This window comes from Lepisma saccharinum, chromosome 11, assembly GCF_977018435.1.
Source record: "Lepisma saccharinum chromosome 11, izLepSacc3.1, whole genome shotgun sequence".
NCBI lineage: Eukaryota > Metazoa > Arthropoda > Insecta > Zygentoma > Lepismatidae > Lepisma > Lepisma saccharinum.
The window spans coordinates 20,856,714-20,875,024 of record NC_139239.1 but is presented as its reverse complement, the minus strand read 5'-3'; positions in this window follow the sequence as shown (position 1 = coordinate 20,875,024).

The following is an 18,311-nucleotide window of genomic DNA, read 5'->3' as shown; positions in this document are numbered from 1 at the left end:
AAGTGTGTTGGACATCAGTGATTGTACTTACGAGGGCTATTTTTTTCAACCTCCGATAGGGCATGACCTCAAAACCACAGTGAATAGCAAAATGGGTTTATTGACAAAAGTTACGTACACGTATAATCTACTTTTCAACGTAATCACCAAGAAGATTCGGATATTTGGCGTACCGATGCAGCAGCTTTCCAATACCCTCTGCAAAAAAAAGTGCCGGCTGTCTGTTGAGCCAGGTCTGCACGGTTTTCTCGGAAGTTCCTCATTGGTGTGGATGCGTCGTCATTCCAACCACATCTTCATCGCCTGGAAAAGGTGCAAGTCACTCGGTCTTGGTTGTAGGGAGGGTGACCAAACACTTCCCAGTGGAACCGTTGAAGAAAGTCTTGGGTTAACGCAGCAACATGCGGTCGGGTATTATCATGAAGCAAAACAATACCTGAAGACAGCGGGCCTCTCTGTTTGTTCTGCGTTGTCTGCGCATTCTCTCACAATACGCAGCCGCATTGATTGTGCCTCTCTGCCTGTAAAAAAGGTAAAGGCAAAGTGCTCCCCTGTGCTTAGCACTACTCCATGAAGGCGTATAGGGGGTGTGGGGGTAACGCCCCACACTTTCTTGATCCGGTCGTGAGTGGGGGTGATGTGATCAGCATCACGCCCCTGACCGCCTTTACTCCCCATGGTTTCCCCCCAGGTACCATGTCATTCGACGCTGGGTGGGCGCCGGAGCCGCTTCCAACGTTAGAAAAGTTACCGGATTTGAACCGGCCGGGGATCGAACCCGGGACCTTGAGCATGGTAGTCAGACGTGTTACCGACTGAGCCACCGCGGATTCTCTCTGCCTGTAGAAATCGTATCACACTACGCACCTCGCACTTGGCGGGAGAGTCGATTGCACAGTGGAACCACAAGCAAAAAACCCTGCGCAGACCCGCGACTCCCGTGAACCGTACTCTCGCGTGGAGGGTAGGGGCAGAGTACAGCGCCTAGAATAACGTAGTGTGGAAAACGGCATGGTTCTGCGCTCTGTGGCTGGTTCCACTCGAAAATGATCCGCTAGAGGCGCTGGTGTTGACCCCGGTGCTTGGTGTTCGACTGCTTATAACGTCTGATTCTTTTACATGAAGCATTTCTATGAATGTGATAATTGCTATGATATTTGGTACAGTGGTCGCGAAAATATTAACGAACATTCTAGACAGTCGACCACGTCCTATTATCGTCATACTTTCGTTAATAATACGGGAGAAAAAATACGTGTGGAATGTTCTTGGCAAATAATTTTTTGTGTATGAATTAGGTTCATTATTATTATCATCATCATTTTTTTTAAAGATATACACACTGAAGCATTTGTATTTTTGATATTTACTGTCTCTTTTCTTCCTCTTTAAACTAATCGCGGCGATGATGATAATGATGATTGCATGAAACGACAAGGGGAACCCCACAAAACTTTCTTAGTGCCATCGACAAGAGTGTAAGGCAACTTTCAAACCAATGGGACAAGCGACACGGGATGTACACACTGTCACACTAGTGACACACACTTCCAGACTGTAAAATAGCATTCATTGCACTTGAGGGTCCAAACAGCAAACGACACGTTCATATGGCGTATTCGCGTGCTACTTGTTACTTCGGTCGGAAAGCTCCTTAAAGGAAGGGTGCTGAGACCGAAGCGACGCGCTACAGGGGGAGTTCCCAACTAAGTGACAAGCGACATGGTGCCTTCAGTCTATTAGCAAGCGTTGCTTGGGAACAACAGATAGGCGACACGATAAACCGCACATTACAACAACAGATCTAGGCGACCCGATAAGCCACACGTGTCGCTTTGTCGCTTCTGCGTCGCTCAAACTGGACCATTTCCTCAATAGCTTGCAACATGTTGCCGTGGTTTGTTGTTCGCGCATACGCGATGCAATGAGTGTCTTGCTTTAGTGAGATTGCGCACCAAAGCGACAAGGGGCACGCGACACTTATCGTTTGAAGATTTTCACCAACCGAACGCTGGCCTGTGCTTCCCGTCATGCCGCTACGATGTGAAATGTTGCTTTTGATTGGCTCCTTTCCAAGCAACATGTGTCACTTCGGTATGAAAGTTGCCTTGGACCGAATGACTCGTGTCGCTTTGGTGTGAAATCCTCGTATCGTTTGTCGCGTGTCGCTTTGGTGTAAAATCTCCTTGAGGAAACGATGCAGTCAGAGCTTTTGTCCCTACGGTTCGAAAGGCTGCATTGATTTCCGACTGCTCGCTTTCAAGCGACATTTGTGGTTTGTCGCCTCGGTATGAAATGTCTCTCAGGATACTATTTATATTCTAATAACATAGAAAAATAAACTCTAATACACAGTCCAAGACCCGACGTCCGGAATCACATTGCGATGTTTCTTCTTGTGTTACGCATGCTATTTATTAGGGATGTGCCGAAGCCGATTACAGATGTATGAAAATCGGCATCGGTATCAGAATCGGCAAAAATCCGATATTTAAACCGGTACAGATTATACTTGAGTTTTTACTTTCTAATAAGTTTTATATTCTAGTTTTGTAAGATTTATTGAAAATTTGGTTATGATTCGTCATTATTGTAGAGTTTTTGTAATAAAATTATTGCAAACTCTCATTCAGAGGATCAACCTAACTATAAATCGGAAATAAAACAGTACATTGCTGAACCAGGATCTGCTGTTGTATTGGAAATTCAAAAATGAATATTCAAACCTGAAGCAAGTCCTGAGAAAATACTTGGGCATACCTGCTGCATCAGTATTCAGTGATTGAGTGTTCAGTGTTGCTGAACAGATTTGAGATAAGAGAAGAAGTAGGTTACTTCCTGAAGTGCTTCCAAATCTCGTGTTTCTGAAGTTGAATCTGGCAGAACAGGAATTCATTTTACATTTCAAAGAACTGCTTGTGTACTAATGTTTAATAATCTCTTGAGAATCCATGTTGTTCTTAAAGTTCACATAACATTTTGTAGATGCAAATGTACATTCGCATCTCTTGAGAATATATATGTATATACATATGATATGCAATAGAAATGTACATGGCAAATTTATTTTTTGTCATGCTGAAAATAACATCCCATTTCTGTTTAATAACCTTATGTATCGGAATCGGTTAAATATCGGCATCGGTATCGGTTCCAAAAATTATCGGTGAGTACATCGGCATCGGTAAATTTTCAGCTTCGTCACATCCCTACTATTTATTTATTAATTTTATTTTACTTTTCTTTCCAAATTAATGCCATTTCGTGACTGCAAATCACTCCACAAATATAACTGTTTCCATCAATTCACTTACCGCCTTTCTAGAGAAACAAATCTACACAATATATTCCAAAAACTAACTAAGCCGCATTACTTTCATAACAAAATTAGCACCTGGGTCGATCGCTCTGCTATCTACTTGTCATCGTCTCGGGGAACCAGTTTCTTGGGTCGTTTTCCACACTACGTTATTCAAGGCGCTGTAGGGCAGAGTCATTTACAGTGTCTTGTATTATAACACTGTTTGGTACACAAAATATGCAATCAGAAGAATATTATCATAATTCATTCCCTTCGTCTCGGTTAACTAAAAGGGACAGAAATGCGACATTAAATAAACTAAATCAACAACAACAAATCATTTGAAATCGTCAAGGGTAACCAGGCAGGCAACCCTCATGACAGTATGATGTGTGATTTTTTTCTCCCTGCAATGGAACTACTGTAAAGTCTGATGGTGTGGGGGGGGGGTTGCGTGCGCGCAGTTGAACATTTGCAAGTTATCAGTTGCTACCTGTATTCTCAATATTTGGGCAGAAATTAATATTTCTAACTAAGAAATAGTGTGTAACAAAAATATGACAGACTGCCACTAAAGCCAGCAGAAAATGGGAAAACCATTTCCTTAATTTAGAATTTGCTTAATAGACCACTCCAATGTCGCCTTGTCTGTTTAATAGATTTACAGCAAATACTTTCATTTGAATAGTTGCTCGCTTTCAGTACTATACACTTATGCCATGTTCGAATGAACCATTTCTCAAACACTAACTTCATCCCTTCTTGTACCAAATCAAAGCTTTGGTAATTTGTCGAGATTTGAAATTGGTAGGTGTGATATTGAAATACAGGGTGGCGCAGGAAATGATCCCCAATTTTGTTCTTGGATAAAAAGTATATTATAAAGAAGCTTTCAATGAAACATTCTATCACAAAAAAGGTTACACTTTGGGAAAATGTACTACTGCAATACATGCTCAACATGACCACCGTTGTTATTGGTGACCTCACCTCAGTCAAGCAAACACCAATGTTACCAATTACCCTACGGCACTTAAGTTCCGTGATTTCACTGCAAGTTTTCTCAGTTCCATTAAATATTAAGGCTCTTTTCGTAAAATATTTTCCACTCCAAATGAAAGTGGAAAATCAAAATGAAACGTCGTTCAGTGTTGCGTTGTTATCCTCAGCCCAATGAACGAAGACCATTCTCTGCTGTTTGTGTTTATTTGTAAGTTTTTACACCATGGTAATGTTGTACGGATACATATGGAGATCATTTTTAAGAATCCGTTGAATAGAGCGTCTTGATATCCCTAATTGCATTGCTGCTTTTCTAGCCGATATGGCGGGACTCCTCTGCATGGCGACTCGAACAGTTTCAATATTCTCAGGCGAACGCACAGGTTTGGGATGATCGCGCTTCGATTCCAATGCTGTTCCTTCCATTCGAAACTTTTCATGCAGTTTGTGGATCGTTTTTCTAGAGGGAGCCCACTCAGTATGGAAATGTTCACGAAAACTCCTCTGAGTCACAAAATGCTTTTTGTTTCAGCAAAAAATTGCACACTTCGCCGTTGTGTTGTAAGTCTTCCTTTGTCCGCCATGTTGTCATGAATTACGTTTCACATTTCATCAAGTGACTTTTCCAATGGCTACTGCAACTGCCGTTGACGTGACGTCATTTTTCATTTTTATAGGTAGGTGTGTGATCTCCACGTCACAAAATTATATTAGGGGTAAATATGATACATTCAAAGATCCATGCATTTATGTATATACATGTATGTGGGTGTACGTAAATATAGTTGAATGTCGTATGTTTTTCACTGCGCGTGACTTGATATAAGTTGTTTACAGTTTTCTATCTTGTTTTTTTCTCTGGTGTAGTTTTAAATTGGTCTTTTTACTTAATTACAGTGTACCCAGAGTATACGACAATTATTACGATATTCGTACAGTGCTAGAAGTGGAAATTGTTATCTGGGGGAGGGGGGTTGTTTACTTGAGCACTGAGACGGGTGGGGGATGATCCCTCTGCATCCCCCCTCCACTTAGAGCACCCACAATATAGAGATATATGCTACACTATTCATCATCTAAACTTGTAACCCTATTACTTTCTGACCATTTTATACCCTAAAGACATGTTTAGCAAGAAGCTGCACAAACTGGTCTGAAGTAATCTTAAGGAGATCATATGGTACTTGAAAGTTTATGCACGTGATGTTAGAAGCCTTTGATGATTTGCTACACTGTATCTGCTGTGCAGTTGTTCACACACACACACATATATATATTGTTACGTCCGCCCTGGATCGTACTTGGTTCGATGGGTCTATTGAGCCTCGGCTTCACGCTCAGTACCTCTTCGGGGCTTGAGTCTCCTCGGCTCAAGGTTCGGGTTATTCCGGTTTCTTCAATCCTCGATGTAAGGTCCCTCGTAATTCTAGGTCAAAGGTTCTCAATGTACTTATAGATCTTGACCAAGATTCTATAAGCAATCGACAATCCTTTTTCCCACTAGGTTCTGTCGATATTCAGTTAAGTACCCAACTTCCTTTTCTCTTTTCAGCCTCTGACCAGAGAACCGAAAATTAATCCGTGACCACAGAATAAGAAAAGGTGTTCCCTGACCAGGGACACAAACGTTGACTACCAACAGTCTATCGACCGATCCTGAATTCTGGTATATCCTAAGACAATCACAATCCTCTCAATTATATCTCCTGACCAGGAGCATAGAACCGAGAGAACATACGCCTTCTGACCAGAAGAGCTAAGTAATTGTCCTAAGGTAATCCAGAATAAACTAATTCCTAGTAGCGACGTGGAAGTAAGCGCAGAAAAACGGGTGTGAAAAGAAAAGACGGTAATACGAGTTCCGTGTTTATCTGGAGATCGAATACAAAGGCCACGGGCCACCGAGCTTCGCTGCTTATATAGCATTTCTCGGTTCCGTGAAGGATTTACCAACTTTTATCTTAACATCAATTTTACATTACAATAAAATACATATTAATAAAATATCAATGAGGAACATAATTAGCTACATGCATAAATTACTATTTTTAACCTTTTGTGAATATTAAATATGCAATATAATTTGAATTGTTACACTCAGCATTTAATTTGACTAGGGAGTATGGCTTCTTCCAACTCCCCTCTCTCCCTGCAACGGCCACGCGAAAAGACAACAAAGAAAAGAAAGAAAGTTTACAACGTTAAAATGTTAAGCAATTTTTTTTTAAATACAGGTTTTGTCTTGCGCGGGCATAACTTTCGTTTACCTTAACGTAACTAAATTCTGATTACACCGTCTTGCAGTAAAAAAAATCAGGGATTAATATGATATTAATTAAATTATTGTCCGCCAAGGGACACGACAGATATAGCGTGGGGAAGACAGCCTAATCTTTCGTCTTTTCCCCGGTTTCAACGTTTACATAAAGTTGAGTCTGTCTGGCTTCTACACAATAGCGATTGCTTTCTCGCATTGTTGTCACCGATAAAGAAATTCCAGTTCAGCTTGCTGGCAGAAAGAAACAAACTCTTTGAACTTACATTTAACATCAGGATGTATAGTCTATATACGAGGTGTGTTTCACTTTTCTTGGTAATTAACCATTAACACACAAACATTTTAAGTACCAAACAAAGAAAAATATTAAGTTTATATACACATTTGTAACGTGGAACTGCTACACGTTACAATATATATATCTGTGTTTATATAATATGTGTGTGTGTGTATTAAGTGTAAAGAGATTACAAGATATATAGGATCTTTAAGGGAAAGGGGTAGATCCGAATATGTGGAACAAGGAGAAGTTCAGAAACGCTGTTAGGCTGATTGAATTAGGTTATTTTGCGTTGCTTTTCTGCCAAGTTTGTCTGATCGCGACGATGAGGATGACCGATGATATGATGAAATTGATGAAGGAACACACACACAAAGAACATCTAAGCCCAGGCTAGAATTCGAAGTCGGAACCCCTGGCATCGTAGCAAGCTGTGCTAACCATTCCGCCACAGTGGTTGGCGAAGTATTATATGTGACCACTAATGCTATGGTAGTATTGTATTATAGCTGGAGCTAAAACGCCGAAGTATTCGAATAGTTCTGTGTTCCGCAAATTAACAGTGTTTTCAAATTTCCTTTAATTTTCTTATACCAGCACCTTTGAACAGTCATGATAATTCTATGTTTAGAAAATAATGTACTTATAAATTAAATGATACGTATTAGTCATTATTATTACAATAAAGAACATGTCTAATTGTGAGTTAACAAAAAGGACATTTTCATATCACGACTGCAGTTTGAAAAATGTCGGGACAGGGATTAAAAGGAATGATTTGTCTCGACTAAATCCTTAAATCGGGATGTCTGGTCTGGTAGCCTTGCGTCAATGGTTCCAAAACTAAGACTACCTAATATTGCACACTTCTGGAGCCTGCCCCTTTACACAACACACACAAAACAAAACAAAACAGAACAAAATTTAATTTTTTACAAATTTAAAAAATAATCGATGTTAGCTTTTTATAGTTTGACATTTCAATATTTTATAGGTCGAGGGGGTGCATGGCCCCTCCCCTGGGCACGTGTCTGCACACACATACTCACTCACTCACACTGCTCTCTCCTTCTCTCTCTCCCTTTCTTTCGCCCTCCCCCCATATCACTCACTCACAGACTATAGGAACAACTACAGAAGAATGTCGCAACTCATACTGTCCTATGGTGTCTACCTGTTTACCCCTGAAAATTTCAAATGAAAAGTGAAGTAATCGAACGTAATTCTTTTGTGTTGTAAGGGAATGAAAAGGTATTTGAGCACTGAAATTCAACAAATGTATTTTTCGCCGTTATGTAGTCTTGTGTAAGTCCATGTTTGGGTTTTGTTTTTATTTACCTGGAAGGACCATTTCGTTCTGTGAGAACCAGAGGAACGTAATTCCAAAAATGCTGTTTTCAGTTTTGTGAAATAAACTCCTCTGAATAGCCTTATTTGGAGACAGATCGACATATCTTCTTCAGCTTCTAATCGTTAGTGGTAAGGTTGAGTGACGTATTTCCAGTTCACTGACATGTTCCTAAGAATATATTATTTCCTCTATCCTGTAAATTTGATAAATTGAAGTTACGTTAGATAGGTTTGTATCTTGCCCATTGACTCAAGTTTTCTTTAAATTAAAGAAGAGAAGTGGAATTGGTGAAAATTTATAAAATAATCACTGACCACCTGTAAACAAAAGTACCATAGCTATAATTTCAAGTCCACTATTGATGACAACCACCAATTACAGAAACCCATTTCATATAATTATTACCCAGTGTTTAGTAATGGTCATTCATGTGTAGTATAGTGTAGTGTAGTAGAATCAAAATATGTGTAATGTTCCAATTTCCACAAGCATTCTGGTTTAACATTTTTTTTGTAGCATTACACAATTGAGGTTAATTCAGAGTTCCATGATTGTAGTGTAAAACAATGAGAGAATGGAGGCATTTTGTGCCACCAAGTTTATTTTTATCTTATGTTTGTTTTTTGCCAGAAGGAATTGCGTTTATCCATTCTCTAGTGATGGAAAGCTAATGTTGACAGGAGCTTTTTAAAGAGTTTGTCAGGTCATCTTTACAACATGGCGTTCAAGCTAAATGGAAAGATTCCTGATTCCGTGGCACCCTTCCAAAATATTTTGCTATCACTTATCCTGTCTCCATGTAGTGAATATGGTTGTCAAGAAGAATGTAAAAGCTCTTGCTCTTCTTAGAAATGCAATCAAGCACGGGAAATAAGCTGTAGGATGGCATTTACTAGATGTTAAAACAACCCTTCCTTACTGCAGTTGCATGTGTATTTTCAGGGCAGAGGTTGTGGAGAATTTGTTCTCAAAATAGTCCAACCCTGAAGTATTGGGGAAATTTTAGAGATGTGTTTTTAAGTTTATTTTGTAGTGTTTCCTTCTCTGTCTACAATACATAAAGCACATCCCCACTATGCCCTTCGGAAAGGTCGATCAAGTGGGTATATGTTGTCTGCCTGTGCAGAATGGCCTTTCGGCATGCCGATTCCGAAGGACTGCACAGAACGTCTTGCAACTCTCGTAGTGGGGACGGGCCGAACGATGTTTTTATTTCCAATCTCAGACAGTAGAGTTTCAAAGTCTCAACTTGTCATGCGGAAAGAAGTTTCTGAACCCAGCGTCACACCTGTACTCCAGATTTAAACTGTCTACATGGTCTAATATCGTTTGATTAAATCACTTCACTTCTTTCATTAAGTCAACCTGTTTTAAAATCCACTTTATGCACAGAAAGGCTCGTCGGGAATGGACCTACAGTTTAACCACTAACGAGTATCGAACCCGGCACAATAGGCATTTGAAGGTTTTGTTTTCGAGATGGACCCCCCCCCCCTTAAATTTACAAATCCTAGGTATGAACTATACTATTCAACCTTGCAGTTGGTTCCAGAAAGAAGTAACCTTTGTATTGCTGAGTGTGGTTCGATATTTTTTTGAAAGTTTTTTTTTCTTTGCTGTTGTTGCAGTTTTGTGTTTCTTAATAGAACGACAGTTGTTAGTCTTAGGAGCTTTCGAGTGAGGTTTTTTTTATATAATATTTAAAGTGACTTCATTTGTTGAATTTGTTAGGAATTTATGGTTCTCGTCCACAACAGTAGCAGAATCAGAATGTTTGCATTGCAATTCAATATAGTCATAACAACTCATTCTTTTTGATCTGAAATTCTCTCTAGGACTGCACGTTTGACAACACTGCTCCCACACCTTGTTGATATTTGAATTCCAGGTATTTTCACTAGAGATCAAACTTCAGCAGCACAAAACTAATATCAATTCTAAAATGAAATATTGTGTTCAACATGCACTCATGGGACCACTGGCAATATGGATCGTTGAATTAGCAGCACGAAAAGTTTTGCTTCTCATTGATCTCCCGTGATTACCTCAGCAAACATACCTCGACAATCACGTCTCAAGTTACTCTCTCTTGTCTTAAATCACGGCGCAATTGACGTCCTCCTAATGGGGGCATTTCAAGTTAATTAACCACTGTATTTGCATATGCGTATTCCGCCATCTTCCAGAAACAAAATCGTTGAAGCTACCGTGGATTTTCCTCGGCAACAATTTACATTTGGACACGGGGCGACGGACAATGACCGATTACCGCCATCGCTTTGCTTTGTCGTGATGTCATTTGAACTAGGTTTCCCATATTAATTACCCGGCATTACGTCGATTAATTTGAAGCTGACATCACCGCAGGAGACGTCAGCTGCCGCAGGAACGATGTCGCAAGACTGGCGGAAAGGAGAAGAAAAGAGTTTTTCGTAACTCGTAACAAACATTGGCGTCCACCAACTTAGGCGAAAAGCGACAGTTTCACATGCGCATTGGCATGGGACTGCTACTAAAATCAGAGTTTGGTATACAAGAGAGAGAGTGTATGAATTTCGCCCCACGTTGCAAGATAATTATTAAGCTGGACACGATGTTTGAAAAATATGATAAACAAAAATTTTCAAATTAACATGCATTCCTTATGGAGAAGAAAAACGCAACAACTTCAACTTCAAATTACTGCTAATCAAATGGGAGTTTCGACTTTTCCGACGACAAATCAAATCTTCCACGTGTCCTCTATCCGTTAATGTGTTTTTCTACCCCATCGTAAGTTTGATGTTCCCAAGAGAACAAGTAAAATTATACTCCCATAAGCGTAATGCTTCCTCATACGACCATCCAGCACACAAACCTCTCTTTCCTCAGCTCGACGTGGAAAAAAAGTCGGGGGAGGGAGGGAAGCAGTTTAGGATCCTCGCATGTTTCATCGGACTTTTCAAGTAGAAAAGAAACTATAGAGTTTACGTTTTTCACTTTTATGAAAGGTAAAGAGTGTTAGAAATTATGAAATTAAAAAAAGCATCATAATAAAATTGTATTTCTTTAGTCCTGACATGATAGAGATGAATGAAGAGATATTGTCGTTGGAGTTACTCAAGCACATGATAAATGTTAGCTTTTATTTGAATTATGATTAATGTAAAAATTTAAGAGAAAATTACAGTTGCGTTTCATTTTATTTGTGAAGGATAGTATGTAAGAAAAATGTTACTCAAAATTTTAATAACTAATGACGGCGGTGAAAAAGACCGGATATAATAATTCTAGGTATAAGGGAAAAACCCTCCCCAAATTGCTTTAAATAACTTCAAGAGTTCTATATGTACATGTTTAAAGAGGAGAGATAATAACTAAAAACATATCCAAACGGTCAAATTGACAGTTTCCGTGGTTGCAATTCCCGAACATTTTATAAATGCAAATATCCTAAAAATGAATATTTCATTAACAGGCATAAGACACATTTTTTTGTTGAGCATTTTAGCTTCTCGATTAAACTAAAAAAAGCAATAAAACACGTTTCAAACTTAACAAAACATATTTTTGTATTTTCTTTAAATATATAATATTTTGCCAGCCCTTTTAATGGGCAAGGCACATAAGATACCTTTCACCCCCTCCCCTCCCCACACATACTTATTCTCGCAATTTAGTTTCCACGTTCATCACCGTCGTATATTTGTCCCCATAGGATTTCCTTGCACCGTCAGTTATTTGTCATCCAAAAGTTTCACGTTCGATCTGCCCGTGGGGGATGCAGAGGATGTAATTTTTGTAAGGGGAGGCCGTATAGCAGCTTCTGCTGTGTTGGTTCTTACCATTTTGGATATGTCGGGACAAGTGCTTCTGTTCTTCTTTTTTAAGCTTTCGAAGGAAAGGGACGAGATTTTAAATGGTTGTCTCCCTCTCCGGGTAAAGATTAACAGTAGCACTTAGCAGAGAACGCATACAATGGCGCCTAGCGCGCGCCGACACATGAAAAATGAAAGCTTTTCCCCAGATCCGGCGCATAGGGGGAGCTCCATTTAACCGAGGCGGAAAAGAAAGAAGAAAAAAGCGAAGAGGACGGGGGAGAGAGCAAGTATACTGTTTCAGGAGACTTAACATGCAGCATGAAGGAACTATTTTTCGCTTCTTCTCCGCCACTTCCCCTCTCTCAGGGTTTTTATTATTCATTTTGTGAGGTAAGAACATGAGCTGATTATTGAAGACTTTTCGTTCAAAGGCCCAACCAACCCCGTAAAGGCAAAATATGCAGTGATGTACTAACAATTCTTTAACAAGTGTCTCACGTTGTCCGTGTTGTTAGCGCTCCATACGTTATTAGTAGACACTTTTATCTTGTGATTTATTCCATATAGTCTGACTTACACGAACCTCGTAATTTGGAAGATATCCGCTTGGGATGTCTGAAAAAGTCACACAGTAAAGAAATTTTGGTTTGGGTAATGTATTCAATTGTGTCATGCACAATGGCGTACCCAAGGGGGGACACGGCCCAGCATTCGTAAAAAGGAGAACGTCAAAAACACGAGAAGATGGCAAACACATCACACACATTAAATGTCGTTCGATTTTACAGAGGTTTGTCTCGTTCTCGTCTTGAAACTTCTATCCCGTTCTCAACTCTCGATTTTTAGAAGGCTATTTAGGTACTGATGTGTGTGATGAAATTTTCCCTTTCATTGATAGATTGTTTGATTTTTATAGCGTCGCTTGTCTGCTACTTTTGGCTAATCGCAAAGATAAAGATGAGTGATGATATGATGAAATTGATGAAGGGACATATACAAAGAACACCCATGTTGTGACTGTCTTCTACATTCACAAATAACTAATTTTTACTTGATTTCTATTGCGTACAAGTTTATAAAAATAACAGGAAACTATTGAGATTAAGAACGCTGTATCAATGTCGATATTTGTTTTAAGTTGTTGATTTCGATTCGTTTTTGTTATATGTAAGAAGATTGACTTAAAAAATGTCTTGTCAGAAATCGAAAATGAGTTTATATCAAATGTTATAAAGTGAAATAATATTTTGGAAGTTGAGTTGTGTTGTTTAATTCTTGCAATGTAAGTATTATAACATTATGAAAACCAGTTGAGCGCTGAGGACTTGCAATTGAATTTTAAAATTGTGTTAGTCTGCTCATCCTTCGCGTACAATATATATTCAGTGTGAAGTATCGTTGCAATGTCAAGATCGGGATTAGAACTCGAGTCCGTTGGCATCGTACCGTGGTGTGCCACGGAGGTCGGCATTTTCCCTTTCATGAACCCCTTTCCATTCTTTTATAGAGCGTTGCTGCTTCCTTTTGTTTTTATCGAAAAAGTCGTCTGCCTTTTTTCTTTTCCAAAGGAAAGTTCATCCAGTTGTTATCCTCCCCTTCTCCAGAGTTGTTTGTTGAAACCTCGTCGACGGCAAAGCAGACGACCACATTCGTCACACGAATTTTCTGCTCCCTTCATCTGTTCTCCCATTTTGATCGCGGACAGCTACCACTCCGCTTCTTCTGCCTCCTAATGCGCCGCACACAGGCTCCCTGAATCATAAAAATTCACTTTGGAGATGGCAGATCGATGGGTTTCATATAGCAGTTCCGAAGGAAAGTGCCGAGAAGAAAGGAGAATCGGCGGAAGTCATTTGTCGGCCTTCGCTGGAGCTGGAGCTGGAAGCCCCAGTTCAATTTCTGGAAGGATACATATGTCGCGGACGTCAATCTGTGGATTACTGGAGCGATCATCCCAATTTTTCTCTCTCCGTATGAAATATATAGTTGCCAATGACAACGGAGTCATATAAGGATTCTTCTTCTTGTAACAAAGTGAATTTTAGCAGAAGTACTTTTTTCTCGTTCGCAAAAGGAAACCTTCTGCCTCGCGATTCGATCCAATCTATCTACATTGACGGATATTCAGGTCTACATGATAAGTACCACGGAAAAGCATCATCATGTCTCACATTGTTTGGAAGTAATTAGTTACAGATAACCCAGTTACAAATAATAGTTTGGGTGTAATAGGTGACCTAGTTCTTGTCCGTATAGTTTTCGCAAGGCTGGCAAAAACACAGCTGTTGAATTAACCACAAATAGTTTTGAGTTTTGTGTTAACTATAAAGTAGAATATTATTAAGGTAAGTACAGTCACCGGCAATAAAAATGAAACATCTAGATCCTGAAATACTCGCATCTCTGCCACGCGTTATGCGTGTTGCCTAACTCTAAGACTGTGGTAGAAGTTGCTATTGCAAATTTTCTATTAAAATCCACTTATCGCCGTAGAGTTAGGCAACACACAACACCTTGCAGGGAAGCGAGTATTTCATGATCTAGGTGTCCCATTTTTGTTGTATGTGACTGTACAGTAAAATAAGAATATGGAATTTAGTAGGGACGGTCTTATATTGTTATTTCTAGAGTCATAATTTTCTGAGTTGATGATTTTTTAATCCACTTTATGCGCAGTAAGTCTAATCGGAACTGGACCTAACCACTTGTGCCTCCTCCGGGTATCGAACCCGGGACCCCTTGATTACAAGGCGGCCACAGCACCATCAGGGAGGCCTTCATAATTTTATGGTTTGTGCCTGTGTAAACATGGCTGAGTTGGTGCATATGAACCGAAACATGCTTTTGAATACCAATTGCAATTTATATTATTGAAAGTAAAGTAAAATCCTCCCCTGTACTTTGCACCACGCCATGAAGGCGTGTAGGGGGTGTGGAGTTAGGGCCCCACGGCCGAAGGTGGGTGTGGTGTGATCAGCACCACCGCCTTTACCAGAGATTCCTCCAGGTACCCACTTTATACGACGCTGGGTGGGCGCCGGAGCTGCTTGAACAGGTGGAAAAAATCCCAGTTCTCCCCCGCCGGGGATCGAACCCGGGTCCCTCGCATGGTAGTTAGACGCCATAACGACAGCTACCGAGGCTGCAATGTATATTATTGGGGTGTGAAATTCTAAACAACCTTCATGGACATCCTGTACACATTGATTGAATAATTAGTCTGGACAATAATGAGTACACATGAAATCGGCAATAATATGTCAGCTACATACACAGACAGAAATCTGCCCCTCGGGGCAAGAAAATAGCAACCCACAGGAAGGTACTTTTGAGAAAGAGACAATTGAATATTTGGTAAATTCATTAATTTCACATATGTTTTAAATGTCTTGAAACTACTATTTACATATATAAAAGATACTTTCAATGATCACATAACACATAATCTGTGTATTGCGGTAACATAATATTTTCACAATAAAATAATTTTGGAGGCAAGTTATGGGAAAAAAATGATGTGGTTTACCATTGCATTGCACCCAACCGTTGTTTATCATAGTTTCTTGCAACTTTTAATACATGCATTAGAAGGTGAAATTCAGTAATGAAAATGTATGGGTTTTTTCCCAAAAAATGCTGAATATAACACAAATGCTTTGTCTTACAATTTAAAGAATTAGGGTAAATCAGTCTCATACAGGAGCAAAGATATGAATTTTGGAGGTCAAAATTAGCAAGTTTCCAGAACTCTGTAAACAGCTTTTCTCTTTGATTAGCAGGCAGTTCTTTGAAATAATGCTTAGGTCACATACAGTCTTCACCAGAAGCAGCTGCTTTCATCTTTTTCTTTGCTGTTGATAGGTATTCATGCCCACTGTTCGCAAATTCTTCTGTTGGTACCGCATCCACTGGTTGCATTACCTTTCTCTAGGTGATTTCCCTTGAAAAGTAAACTTGAGATGTGATGTAGCTGTAACTTCAAGAGAGAAGTCTCTAATGGCAACACCGAAACATTTTTCAGAGAATTTAGGAGGAAGATAATGGTATTCAATACAGAACTTTTTTTCCGGTGCAACATAATGGTACGCAACACAATGAATGAAACAAATACTTATGCTTTCATAACTCTCTGAGGAACTTCCACTGCTTGGTGGGTTGTACGATGAATCACTGTCTTCAAAATCACTTATATCTCCGACAAGATCACTTTCCAATTGCTCCGATGGACGCGCACGCTTCCCCAGAACGGCGGACATCTTGCCTTGAGGGTTATCATTATATTGCTACAAATATGTGGTGATGGTTTTGCTCACGTCAGAAAACATACATGGAAGTATCACATGCGAACTCTGACAAAACAGGAGGGAAGATGTAGGCTCGTGAAGCAACTGTAACTCAATTTCGGTCAAGGGGGACAGAAATAATTGTTTAGAATAAACAAATATCATGCGCATAAGGCATTTTTTTTATATATACGCAACAATTGCATCAGTATACACGGCACCAATTTTGATTTTTTTTCATAACCGAATTGACGGATCTGCGGCGGAGTGGATATCACAGCTCGCCATAACGCCAGGGGTCCCGGGTTTGAATCCTGGCATGGGTTTTCTTTATGAGTGCCCCTTCATCAGTTTCATCATATAATCACTCATCCCCATCGTCGCGACAAGCCAAACATGACAGAAAAGCGATGCTAAATAACAAAGATCAAGTCAGAACAAACTAAATTGGGCCCACTTGTGTAGAAATTTCGAATAATTTAATCAAAATTACACTGTAAGAATTGTAGTGCAAGGTAACACCTAGCATAGTTTTACAAAATATTTGGACACTCTTGTTGGTGTTAATGCCTAATGGACGCTGTTCAGCACCAACGTTGTTGTTTTCTAACAAGATTGGCTATGAAACAACACCAACACTCGATTAAGTGTCGTGTTACATCGATTGCGGTGGCGGCAAAGTTTCATAATTTTTTACTGTACTCAGCTTTATGGTTAACAAAAAAGAACTCAACTATTTATGGTTAATTCAACAGCTTTGTTGATGCCATCCTTGCTAAACCTATACGAACAAGTCAAGAACTGGTGTCGAAATTATCGACTACCGAGGAACTCTGTTTTCGCAATCAACACCCACCAAACAACAAATCCAGGAGTCACCCCTCTAGGCTTCAACCAACCCCCCACCCTTCCAACCGGGCTCTCTTTCATTTTCACTAGAGACGATATCCATTACACATATTACATTCCCCGTACGTCTTTGGTCTGCCATCACTAATACCCTTTTACACCAATGAGTTATCGATTGGTAGGGTCAGGGAGTTCTGTTGTCTGCCCGGTCAGCTTGTGCTAACGGTTAGGGTCACCAGGGGAAGGAGAGGGAGAATAAATCGAAAGAGCAAGTTTTTTTACCCTTATTTGAAGAATGAAAAAAGAAGGGTAGGAATACTTTGATTCACAATTCCCTGCTTCGGCAAAGATCAAATACGGAGAAAATGAAATGGGGAACTTGTCTGAGCTCCTTTGAAATGCTGAGGTGCGTCAGTGTGATAATTGTGGAAACTAACGTTTTCAAATATTGTTCATCAGTATTACTCGCTGCAAGTCTTAACTTAAAACATTATCCTCCTCCCCAAAATTGTTGATATTTAACAAAGATGAGGCCAGTAAAATATGCTGGAAAGTCACACCAAACTTAGTTGAACTTTACTTAACCCCACCCCGTTGGCCTCAGGAAAAGAGACAATGTCGTTGTTGAAAATGTCTACAAAAATCGGATGCATTTTTACAGACAAGACGAAAAATATAACGGATACAACCAGTAACTATTCTGCGATAACGTAGAGACTTATACATTGCTAGAAGTTTCCGTAAAATTCAAAGTACCCTACCTTTAGAATTTTACAGCCTGCCTGTCAATTTAGAAAAACAAGACGCAATTTATTTTTATTTAAATGCCAATATTTTATCCTGCATAATGAGAGATGATGATTATAAATTGCAGTTGCTTGCACAATAAATATATTTTTAGGAACTAAATCGTTAAAATTATATTGATTAGTTTAAAACATGAAATGGGCGTTAATACTTTAAAAATGGTCATGCCATTTTTACGGTACTTGAATGGCAGGAGAAACTGAGGTCTTCGAGCGTTATTTTTTTTTCAGTGTCCTATGTCTTTGTAATGAAGAGGTCCCAGGTTCGATTTCAGATTAAGGTACCAGGGTGGGACGTGGCGGAGTGGTTAGCACATCGCGCTACGACGCCCAGGTTCGAATCCTGGCCTGGGCATGTATG